Consider the following 13,196-nt stretch of genomic DNA (forward strand, 5'->3'; position numbering starts at 1 on the left):
CTTCCAAACTCGTGTATACAATGGCCATCCTCCAAAGTTAGCCAGAGTGATTTTAAAAGCATAAATATCATTTCACTTTCCATCTAAGAACTTTCAAGTAGCTTCTAACTGCACATAGGACAATGTCCATGTCCCTACAATAGTCTCCAAAGTCCAGCATGTTTTCACTCACCACTTCAACTTCTAATACCATATCCTCATGCATATGCTCTATCAGTTCTGGGCTTTGTTTTTCTTCTTACTGAGAGTATGCCTGTCTTACATCATTTCCTGTGCCTGAAATTATCTTTGCATTGTGAGCTCCTGCCCATCATTCAGGTTTCAGTCTAAATGTCATTTACTAAAATAAGTCACTTTTTAACCATCAGATTTAAGATAATCTTCTATATCAAGTCAAATGTTCGCAGCTATAAGAGAAAGTCTTATTCAACTGGCTTAAATCATAAAAATATGTGTAACTGCACTTGATAGCAAGTTCTGAGTTAAGGTTGGCTCTGGATGTAATTTCTGAAATGACTCAATGATGTCATCAGAAACCCAATATTTTCCATCTTTCTGCCAAATAATTTTTATGACATCAGCTCAGTGAGCATTGAAAAGGGGGACAATGGTGGCTGGGAGGCAACCAGTGGTGTCAATCAACTGTGATTCCTTCCCTTACAATTATTTTCTTTGATAGACTGTTTTATTTCTCAGCCTAGCATTTTGCTATTGGATATTTTCCTGTTTGTTTATTTGTTTAGAAAGGGTACTGCATTACGATAAAAATTTAACTTAAGCAGCAGTACCTTCCTGCTTAAGTTAAATTCCTGACTCCGCTTCTTCCTAGCTGTTTGACTTAGGCAATTTACTTAACCTCTCTGTGCCTCAGTTTTTCATAGTAAAATAGGAATGGTTACAATAATATCTATATCAAAGCATCATTGTAAAACTTGAATTAGTTATATGTAAAACACTCAAAAGAGTATAGGGCATATATTAAGTACTATATCAGAATTTACTATTTTTTTTAATTTAAGTGATTGCTTCTTTTTTCTCCTCCTCCCCACCCACACATACACATACCAGAAAATAAGTCCCAACAAAACAAGGATTTTACGTGACTTTGTGCAGAAAAGAGTTAACATAGCAGGCCTCAGACTACTACCTCCAGAAATTCTGCTTGCAAGTAAGCTCTTCTCTGGTATTTGAAATCTTGGATTTCAGGATGGTTCCCACCATTCCCTAACTGATAAGAATAACTCAGGCATCCTAAACTGTGCAAAGAAAATGGTTTATGGTGAACACCAGCTTTCTTTCATGGAGTCTGAAATTTTTGTACGAGTTAGAGATTGCTTTAGTAAGCAACACTCAATAAACGTTTTGTTATTGAATCTTTAATGAGTTTCCCTGGTAGACACATTTCATACATATTGTCACAACTAATTACTGTAGGAAGCAGTGTATTTTGTGTGACTCCATTCTGAGAGGACTCTTTCCTGCTTATTCCTGGTTTCCTTTGGACTTCGCTCTGCACTTCTTCACTTTGCTGAATTTGCTTTGTTTCCTTTTGCTGTAATAAATCATGGTCATGAGTACAATTATATAATGAGTATTGTGTGTCCTCCTAGTGAATCACCAAACCTGGGGGTGGTCTTGCAGACCCTGACACATGCTTGTTTATCACAATCTAGAATAGTTACTCAGAGTGGATTCTCAATGAAAGTTGAATAAATTGATTCAATAATAAATGAATAATAATAATTTTTTGGATCACATACATTTAAGAAAAGAGAACCTTACAGAGGCTCCTTTCCAACTGAAGGGACAATGTTCTTTGATGTATTTGTGTAAGTCAAATGTCAGAATGATGGGCCATGAGGAAATTGTGGGAAGGCACAAACAGTGAATCTACAAAACACATCATTATGTCTACCAGCCATTTTGGTCAATGCCTCAACCATCAGCTTAAAATTGGTACATAATATAAATGCTGTAATGTTATAAGAGAAGGCTAGTAACAAAGATATAATAGACATTATAGTTAAATTTGAACCTTATTTCAACCCCAGGTGATCAGCCTGAGATGAGTGGGGTGAGATAAGTAAGATAAGTAGGAAAGTTTAGATAATTTTGAATGTATGGAGTGAAGGCATAGAAAAAAAAACCCAAAACAATATATTATTCACATGCAAAAAGCAGGGATTCTAGGAAGACCCATCGGAGCAGGAAGACTCCATACCTGAGTGCAGCATACTTTCTCATTCCCTTTCCACTTTGAAAAAATCAGACTGTGTTAAATTTATATTATATGTAGTTTTTGTGTGTGTGTGTGTGTCTGGACTTGTATACTTTTCAGAGCAGCCCATAAAATACTGTTTTGTTTGTTTTTCCTTTCCATTCATATTCCTTAACATAGTGCTTGACAGCTAGTAAGTGCTCACTAGAAGAGCATTCAGAATTGCGTTGACCATCTAGTAGGTGAGGTCTCCTCACAGAAATTTCCAGGGGAAAGAACAGAAGCAGAAATAGAAGTATTTCTGGAGACCTATCATCTTTCTATTTTACTTTGTATCCCAAGCACCTACTGTAGTGTCTTGGACAAGTAAGGAAACCAGTAAGTACTTCTTGTAACAATTTTAGGTTGCTTAGTTTGGAAAATGTAGAGACAGTAATGGCATGCTAGAAAAGTTATTAGGCTGGGGTCAGAAGATATCAAGTCAGGTCCTGACACGTTTGGGTGGTATTGATGAGTCATTTAATCTCTCTTTATCTGTAAATTGGAACAAATAATAGAACACTTAAAAGGATTAAATTAAATAGTTTAGTAACTTAGGAAAGCAATTTTACAAGCACTTTGGAAATGCTAGGCATTATTATTATAATTTAAAGAAATGATAGAAATTAAAAAGTAATGTTAAAAGATTTTGCAAGGCCTTGAATGCTTAAATTTATTTATATGGCAGCAATGGAATTTTTAGCAAGAGATTGGAATAATTATTTTTTGTGATTGAAATGTAAAAGGTTCTAATTTCTGTGACTAAATATTATCAGAGCAACTATAGTCTAAAAAAAAGTTACAAGTTTATAGCAGAAATTTAAATGAAAAGAAACAAACATTGATGATGATTACAAGAGTGGAAATATAGAGAAAATTATGACTAGAGAACTTTAATTTGTCTATATTTCTTCCTAATTCTTATTAATTTAGCCTTTCATTTTCAACTAAATACTATTCTGCTTATTAACCTGTAGCCTACATTGCCTAGAATAATTGTATAATTCTTTAAATATTTTTAAATTTACAATTTGTTCAATTTCATCTACCATATTTTAAGATTCCTGGTAACAATAACAATCTGGTTCTATATGATTTGTTTCCTTAATAATCTGCAGTTCCCTGTGAAGGACTTTTCAAAGAGTTACATTCAACAAAGAATTATTAAAGGGAAGAAGAAAATGAATAAATGAAAAATTGAATCACTGATATTCTAAACATTACCTAAGTGAGATAATAGATAACAACCACATTTTACCGCTTCAGTAGTTTTTGGTTTAAGTGAATTTTAACTTTTTTTTAGGGAAAATATGTTAAAAAGTCTTGAGAAAAAATGTGTCAATGATTTTTTTGAAAGACTTTTTTAAAAGGTCATTTGAAATTTAATTATTTGTCACTATTAAAATGTTGCTGATTTTTCTGCATGTTCAACTGTTTGAAAAAACAAGGTTAAAAGTCAAATATGGTAACAGTTTCTTTCACTTAATTCAAAAGGCCTCTGGAAAGTAATGAGATTTATTTTGCAAATTACTTTAAATTGTCCTTTAACCACACTATGATATTTGATAATGTCAGAATGATTTTGCTTTAAGGAAAGTGATTTTAGCCCCTGAATAAAATTAATTACCTTTTCCTAAATAAATAGCATTTTATATATTTTATGAGAACTAAGAAAATATTTTTAAGGTTAATTAATCTGTCTTCTGACAATTGCAGAGAAATTTTGAAGAAAACAATTGCTTATGTATTCAGGTCAGTTTTGCTTATGCTAATACAAACTCACAAGGAAAATATCAGATTCATTCAATCACACTTGAAGAAAAGGACTTCCATTTATTCTCAAATCTGAGATATAAGAGCAGTATGATGTCAACTCTATTGTGTAACCCAATTTCTAATTTGCTTCCTTTAAAACCTTGTGCCAGGAATTGTGTTAGTCAATTTAACAGATACCCAATTTACTCTAGAAAATAAATCTATTTTTTTCTTGATGTTTTCATTTGTTAATGATGCTTTTCACATTAAATTCTCCAAATCTTTGTAGATAGATGTATTGATAGATTAGTAATCCATAAGAAAAAATTGAGACAAGTGACACCAACCTGTTCACAGTGGTTTAGTTACCTTTTGAGGAGAGGAATGAGAGGCAGGGTGAGTAAGGTGAATATATATAGGCTTCTATATTTTTACATTATTTTTCTTTTTATATTATTTATTTCTCATATTATTACTGTTCATGTTATTCTGAGTAATTTGAGGATTTGTACACATTTTATATTTATTATGCATATACATTTTTAGAACAATGAAAATAAGAAAATTCTTTGCCCCACCCCTCAAAAAAAAAAACTGTACATGGCAAAGTCATACTGTAAGTACATAAATAATTACAGAAGAGTCAAATACATAATTCTAGAATTTACAATACATTCATTACATTTATGAAACACTATGATGATTTAAATAACTTTAAGTTTTTTATCTATGTTTTCAACAAATAATTGTTGACAGTGTTCGTGTGCCAGGCACCATGCTAGGTACCGAGGATGCCACAGTGAACAGAACAGAACAGGCACTGCAGGATGGAACTCCCTTTTAGTGGAGGAGGACATTAGAGAGAAAAATGTATAAACAAATCATTGAACAAGATTATTGCAAGGAGAGATGGATTCTTTGCAGGAAATAAAACAGGGCAATGAGAAGGATAGTGACAGATAGACAGCTTTAGATCAGAAGATAAGGGGGGTCTTTGAAGAAATAACTCATGTGAGACTTGAATGACTAGATGAAATTGCTAAAGAGCTAGAGGGCAAGCATTTCAGCCTGAGGAAATAACCAAGTGCATGTGTTGTGAGACATAGTTCTAGGACATAGATATAAATAAAGTGTAAATCAACTTGACTCTTCTGGAAATGGAGTATAAGGAAGCAGAGGAGACGTTGTAAGAGAAGAGGCTGAAGTGAGAAAAGCTCATGTAAATATTTGGAATCCATGACAAAAATTTGGATTTTATTCTGGTCACTATTGGGGCAGAGGTGGAGACATTAGCGGTTTGTAAACTAAGACAGTGACATGAGAGTTTTACATTAAACAACTAATTTGTGACTTTCCAGAGAAGAAAGTAGAGCTGGAAAATTGTGGACACAGAGATGCCAGTTAGGAGGCCATTGTAATTGTCCAAATGAAAGATAATGGTGGTAGCTGAGGACAAAAAAATGGATGGATTTGAGATATTAGTTTTAATCACATGAAACTGTCACTTTTGATCTTTAAAAACAATTGACTATCAGTTGTTTTATTGTAGTTCAGACTGATATATTGATGATCCAGCAAAAGTAATTATGGACATACATGGTAGGTAAGACGTATCAAGGGAGATAGATGGTGCTAAACTAAAAAAGATTGGGTTAAATGGATTGGAGTGTGAGAGACCAGGAGCTTTATTTGGATATAATAATTTGGAATGATTATTATTCATTCTACTGAGATGTCAGGTAGGCCATTAGATGACATTCTGTAGTACAATAAAGAAAGGAAACTGCAGAATGATGTCATCTCAGTGCTTTTCACCTTGTGCAATAGTGGAAAACTCTTGTTTAATTTCACAATTTTTAGCAGATTATTCTCCCTTGCTTCAGTAATGGAAGTTGATAATAATTTATTTGCATTTTATGTTCTCTTTCATTTCTTAAAACATAAAGCCCAAATTTATATTCTTAAATTATTTCCTTTAAAATCATGAAATATCAGAGCCAGATTCATATCAGGTTAATTCATGTTTACATTTGTGTTTCTTATCAGATGCTCATATTTACTTGAATTCTCACCCTTACTCTTTTAGGTAGCAGGATTGCCTGTAGTGATATTCAGCCAATTACAACAGTATGTTATAGTATTTAAAAATTAAATTATGTCAAATAGTTCATATATTCATAACTTCAAATCACAGAATCATGCTTAAAATGCTAACCATGACCTCTCCACTGCAAAAAAATCAGGGAAAAATTGGATTTGGATAATCTAGAAGACCTTTATTTGTCAATATGCCAATTCTCTAAATGTAAGGCAGTCAGAATAAAATCCCAATTGAGTTGTTAGAATTTTTAAGTTATTGTTCATAGAAAATTATTAAAGTTCTTCTGGAAGCATTGAATATTTGATATAGCCAGGAGATTTACTTTTTAAAAATGAGGAAACACTAGCTCATTTAGCAAGTTACATTTACAGTTCATAGCATGCTTCAGGTATAAAAACAGAATGGTATAGTTATAGGAATAAACACATTAATCAAAAAGAAATATGTAGATGAATTTTATGATAAAGCTGGGATTTCACATCATTAAAGGAAAAAAGATGAATTGTTCATTAAATTATTTTGGGAAAGAAATGAATCTATCTCAACCTCATGCTTTATTTTTAATTAAATTATATGTAGAAGAAAGCTTTAATATAAATTGATACAACCACTATGGAAAACAGTACGGAGGTTCCTTAAACTACAAATAGAACTACCATGTGACCCAGCAATCCCACTACTGGGCATATACCCTGAGAAAACCATAATTCAAAAAGAGTCATGTACCACAATGTTCATTGCAGCACTATTTACTATAGCCAGGACATGGAAGCAACCTAAGCGTCCTTTGACAGATGAATGGATAAAGAAGATGTGGCACATGTATACAATGGAATATTACTCGGCCATAAAAAGAAATGAAATTGAGTTATTTGTAGTGAGGTGGATGGAGTTAGAGTCTGTCATACAGAGTGAAGTAAGTCAGAAAGAGAAAAACAAATACCGTATGCTAACGCATATATATGGAATCTAAAAAAAAAAAATGGTACTGGTGAACCTATTTGCAGGACAGGAATAAAGAGGTAGACATAAAAAAATGGACTTGAGGACATGGAGTGGGAGGGTGAAGCTGGGGCGAAGTGAGAGTAGCCTCGACATGTATACACTACCGAATGTAAAATAGTTGACTGGTGGGAAGAAGCAGCATAGCACAGGGAGATCGGCTCGGGGCTATGCGATGACGTAAAGGAGTGTGATAGGGAGGATGGGAGGGTGGCTCAAGAGGGAGGGGATATGCGGACATGTGTATGCACTTTGTTGTGCAACAGAAACTAACACAGTATCGTGAAACAATTATACTCCAATAAAATCTATTAAAATTTTTTAAAAAGAAAGAAATTATAGAATCTGTTGTCAGATTGTCCCACAGATTCAGCGTGAGATCTTCCCAAATAATCAGTATGCACTTATTCCAAACATATAACAATACTGGATAGGTTGCAGTAAAAACACTTAAAAACATAGATACCAGTGTCTTATAGTTTTCTGCATACAGGTCTTTTGTCTCCTTAAGTAGGCTTATTCCTAGGTATTTTATTCTTTTTGTTGCAATGGTAAATGGGAATGTTTCCTTAATTTCTCTTTCAGATTTCTTATCATTAGTATATAGGAATGGAAGAGATTTCTGTGCATTAATTTTGTATCCTGCTACTTTTCCAAATTCATTGATTACCCCTAGTAGTTTTCTGGTATCATCTTTAGGATTCTCAATGCATAGTATCATGCATCTTCAAACAGTGACAGTTTTACTTCTTCTTTTCCATTTTGGATTCCTTTTATTTCTTTTTCGTCTCTGATTGCTGTGGCTAAAACTTCCAAAAATATGTTGAATAATAGTAGTGAGAGTGGACAACCTTGTCATGTTCCTGATCTTAGAGGAAATGGTTTCAGTTTTTCACCATTGAGAATGATGTTGTCTGTGTGTTTGTCATATATGGCCTTTATTATGTTGAGATAGCTTCCTTCTGTGCCTACATTCTGGTGTGTTTTTATCATAAATGGGTGTTGAATTTTGTCAAAAGATTTTTCTGCATCTATTGAGATTATCATATGGTTTTTATCCTTCAGTTTGTTAATATGGTGCATCACATGACACTATGGTACTGGCATGAAAATAGAAATATAGATCAATGGAAGAGGATAGAAAGCCCAGAGATAAACTCATGCACATATAGTCACCTTATCTTTGATAAAGGAGGCAAGAATATACAATGGAGAAAAGACAGCCTCTTCAATAAGTGGTGCTGGGAAAACTGGACAGCTACATGTAAAAGAATGAAATTAGAACACTCCCTAACACCATACACAAAAATAAACTCAAAATGGATTAAAGACCTAAATGTAAGACCAGAAACTATCAAACTCTGAGAGGAAAACATAGGCACAACACTCTATGACATAAATCACAGCAAGATCCTTTTTGACCCACCTCCTAGAGAAATGGAAATAAAAACAAAAATAAACAAATGGGACCTAATGAAACTTAAAAGCTGTTGCACAGTAAAGGAAACCATAAATAAGACAAAAAGACAACCCTCAGAATGGGAGAAAATATTTGCAAATGAAGCAACTGACAAAGAATTAATCTCCAAAATATACAAGCAACTCATGCAGCTCAATATCAAAAAGAAAAACAACCCAATCCAAAAATGGGCAGAAGACCTAAATAGACATTTCTCGAAAGAAGACATACAGATGGCCAACAAACAGATGAAAGGATGCTCAACATCACTAATCAATAGAGAAATGCAAATCAAAACTACAATGAAGTACCACCTCACATCTTTCAGAATGACCATCATCAAAAAATCTACAAACAATAAATGCTGGACAGGGTGTGGAGAAAAGGGAACCCTCTTGCACTGTTAGTGGGAATGTAATTTGATACAGCCACTGTGGACAACAGTATGGAGGTTCCTTAAAAAACTAAAAGTAGAACTACCACGTGACCCAGCAATCCCATTACTGGGCATATACCCTGAGAAAACCATAATTCAAAAAGAGTCATGTACCACAATGTTCATTGCAGCTCTGTTTACAATAGCCAGGACATGGAAGCAACCTAAGTGTCCATCGACAGATGAATGGATAAAGAAGATGTGGCACATATATAAAATGGAATATTACTCAGCCATAAAGAGAAAGAAAATGGAGTTATTTGTAGTGAGATGGATGGACCTAGAGTCTGTCATACAGAGTGAAGTAAGTCAGAAAGAGAAAAACGAATACCATATGCTAACACATATATATGGAATCTCAAAAAAAAAATTGTTCTAAAGAACCTAGGTGAAGGACAGGAATAAAGATGTAGACATAGAGAATGGACTTGAGGACACAGGGAAGGGGAATGGTAAGCTGGAATGAAGTGTGAGATTGGCTTGGACTTATATATACTACCAAATGTAAAATAGATAGCTAGTGGGAAGCAGCTGTATAGCACAGGGAGATCAGCTTGGTGCTTTGTGACCACCTAGAGGGATGGGTTATGGAGGGTGGGTGGGAGATGCAAGAGGGAGGCAAGATGGGGATATATGTATACATATAGCTGATTCACTTTGTTATACAGCAGAAACTAACACAACATTGTAAAACAATTATTCTCCAATAAAGATGTTTAAAAAAAAAAATAGATAACTCCATGGACCTGTCTCCCCACCAGAAAAAAATATGTATATGACAATTACATTTGAAGCTGTGGGACAAACTGAATTAGAGTCATGTAAAGGCAGTCCTGAATTCTTTTTCTTGGAGTCCTTTGTGGAGAGGACATGAGTCAAGCTCCATGTAAACTTGGGATTGGGTGAAGCTCTCCACCCAGGGACAGAAGATGAGGGGGAAAACACACACACACACACACACACACACTCTGTCAACTATCATAACTGGTGCTGAACTCCTGTTGGGGATAGTGAGAAGCAGATAGCCACTCAACTAGAGCCTGGCCTAGTAAGGTGTGAGCTCAGGTAAGTCCTGAAGGTTGAGACCTTGAATCACTAATGTGAGATCTCTTTGTGAACTTGTGAGAACAGAGGATTGGATGAGAGGAACTTAAGAAAACACTGGGAATAAGAAAGAACCATATCCCATTCAAGATAAGTTATCAAACACCTTCCAGAGCACAGGTGAAAAATAAATCTCATGAAATTATCACAAAAAATCAGTAAGTTAAAAATACTATGCCAACAAATAGAAATGAGAGGAATCTGAAAATGACTTTGTAATAATTATGCTTCAAATTCCTCCAAGAGATAAATGAAAGAATTGTAGTTAGAAAACAAGGTCAATAGATTATTATAAAAAATAAAAACAAATGTGAAGAGAAAATAATATGAATTATAATGTTCATGCGGGAGATGTTTGAACAAGGTGAAAGAGATGAAAAATCAAATTAATATAAAACAGCATAAAAAATAGATTGAAAAGTAATAGAAGAAATAAATGGTGGAGAGGAAAAAGTTTAAGAGAAATGGCTGCAAAATTTAGTGGATTGAAGAAAGATTTATGCACAGTTGGAAAGCATAAAGAAAACAAGTCAGTTCAGAATCAAGATGGCAGAGTAGTAGAATGTCCCACAAATACATCTAAAATACATCTACAAATGAAACAATTCTCACAGAACACCTACTGAACACCAACAGAAAACTTCAGATCCTGAAAGGACAAGAAAGACCTCCATGTAATCAGGTAGGACAAAAGGAAAAAAAAAAAAAAAAAAAAAAAAGAAGAAGGCATAGGATAGGACCTGAGCCCCTGGGGAGCTGAAAAAGAGGAAAAGTTCCCGCACCTTGGGAAGCCCCCTCAGTGGTAGAGAGATCAGCCAGGACAGAAAAGGAGCTTCAGAGGCCCAGAGGGGACCACAACAACTGGTTTGTGACAGGCAGGACAGAGAGAGTCCTACACAGATGGTCCTTGTCACTGCCCTGCACACCCCAGCCTGAGATGAGCATCTGTTGGTGCAGGTGGGGGCTGGGGGCTGAAGCTTGGAGTTTAGAAGACAGACATGGGGAGAGGACTGCTGTTGGCTGCACGGAGACAGTCTGAAGGGGCTGGAGTGTGGCACAGCTGCAATCAGGTGTGTTCACGGAAGAAGCCTGGGCCTGCCATAGAAGCAAAGTACCATTACAGACTCTTTCTACATATGCAGGTCCTGGGGGCAGATGCCAGTGGGATGCCCATTCACAGAGTTAGGGCTGAAACAACAACTGAGCTCCAGGGGCTGCATGACTTAGGAAGCAGGGCTGAAATCTCTCCCCAAAGCTGTGTGAGCCGTGGATTTACACCTCTGCCACTGGCTTTGTAAATTCAGTGCCTGTGGACATCTGAACGGATGACAGATGCTCCCACAGCTGGGATAGGCCTGTCCTTAGCAGCTTTGTGGGTGCGTGCATGTGGGGGCTGAGCTGCCTCCATAGCTCCCAAAGAAGTTCCAGGTGTGTGAATACTGCAGTCTTGGGGCCTGACTTCAGTGGATCTGTGCTGGTGGCCTTGTGAAAACAACACCTGAAGAGATACCGGGCCAACTGCTAACATTCCCAAGTTTGAGAAGGGGCTGAGGGCAGTGCCGACAACAACGTACTTTGTGAACCCACACAATGGGTGAGAGGTGACACACAGAGCACACTCATTGGTGAACAGCACTGGCAGAGGAATATTCAGTGGTTCCTCACCCAAAGAGAGCACTCCAATCCCACCTACCTCACACCACAGCTCAGAAATGCAGCTCAGAAATGGATCTGGGGGTTTGCACTCCAACAACTAGGGAGTAGACCCTGCCCCTGACAGGACAGTGACAACCACACAGCAAAGAGGAGGTCCCACTCAACATCCAGTGACGTCTCTGATCACCACAACACCAGTCACACCTCCTATCAAGGAGATAATGGCCAGCACACACCGAGGAAAGAGGTGGCAGACATCCATACTAAAAACAGCCCTCGCACCAAAAGTATTAAACCCATGCGGGCTACAAAGGGATGATCCCACATAAAAATAGCCGTCTAAGACCACAGTAGAAAACTGTTTCTCTTAAACTCACAGAGCAAGAGAGATATAAGTAAAATGAAGAAGCAGAGAACCCACTCCCAATTAATGATCAAGAGAATTCCCCTGAGAGAATAAACAATGAAACAGACCACTTCAGTTTAATAGGCACCAAGTTCAAAAAGGAGTTAATGAAAATACTAAAGGAATTAAGAAAAGCTATTGACAGAAATGCAGATTACTGTAAAAAGGAACTAGAAACTATAATGAGGAACTAAGAAAAATTAGAAAATCAATTTGCAGAAATGAAAGCTGAACTAAAGGCAATGTATAGCAGAATGAAGAATGCAGAAGAATGAATAAGTGACCTGGATCATAGAATAATGGAAATCACTCAATCAAAACAGCAGACAGAAAGCCAAATGAAAAAAAATACATATATATATGAAAGCAATATAAGAGACCTTTTGGGTATATATAATTGCCAATCTATGCATAATAAGGATCCCAAAAGGAGAAGAAAGAGAAAAGGGGATTGAAAAAGCATTTGAGGAAATTATGGCTGAAAACTTCCCAAACCTAAAGAAGGAAACAGATATCTAGGTACAAGAAACACAGAGGGTCCCATACAAGATAAGCCCAAACAGAACTACACCAAGACATAAAAATGTCAAAAGTTAAAGATAAAGAGAGGATTCTAAAGGAAGCAAGAGAAAAACAAAGTGTTAATTGCAAGGGAACCCCCATAAGGTTATAAGCTGATTTCTCTACAGAAATGTTACAGACCAGAAGGGAGTGGAAAAATATTTTCAAAGTCCTGAAAAGGAAAAAAAAAATCTGCAACCTAGGATACTCTACCCAGAAAGATTATCATTTAGAATAGAAGGAGAGATAAAGAATTTCTCAGACAAGAAAAAACTAAAAGGACAACAATAATAAACCTACCTTAAAGGAAATATTGAAAGGTCTTATCTAAATAGAAAAGAAGTAAGAATCTATAGGAAAGAGAAAATCACAATTGGAAAACAAGTCACTTAAATAAGCCAGTACACAGGTTAGAAAAAAAAAAAAATCATGAAAGAGATGATAACCACAGTGAACAGC

This window comes from Eubalaena glacialis, chromosome 14 (genome assembly GCF_028564815.1).
Source record: "Eubalaena glacialis isolate mEubGla1 chromosome 14, mEubGla1.1.hap2.+ XY, whole genome shotgun sequence".
NCBI lineage: Eukaryota > Metazoa > Chordata > Mammalia > Artiodactyla > Balaenidae > Eubalaena > Eubalaena glacialis.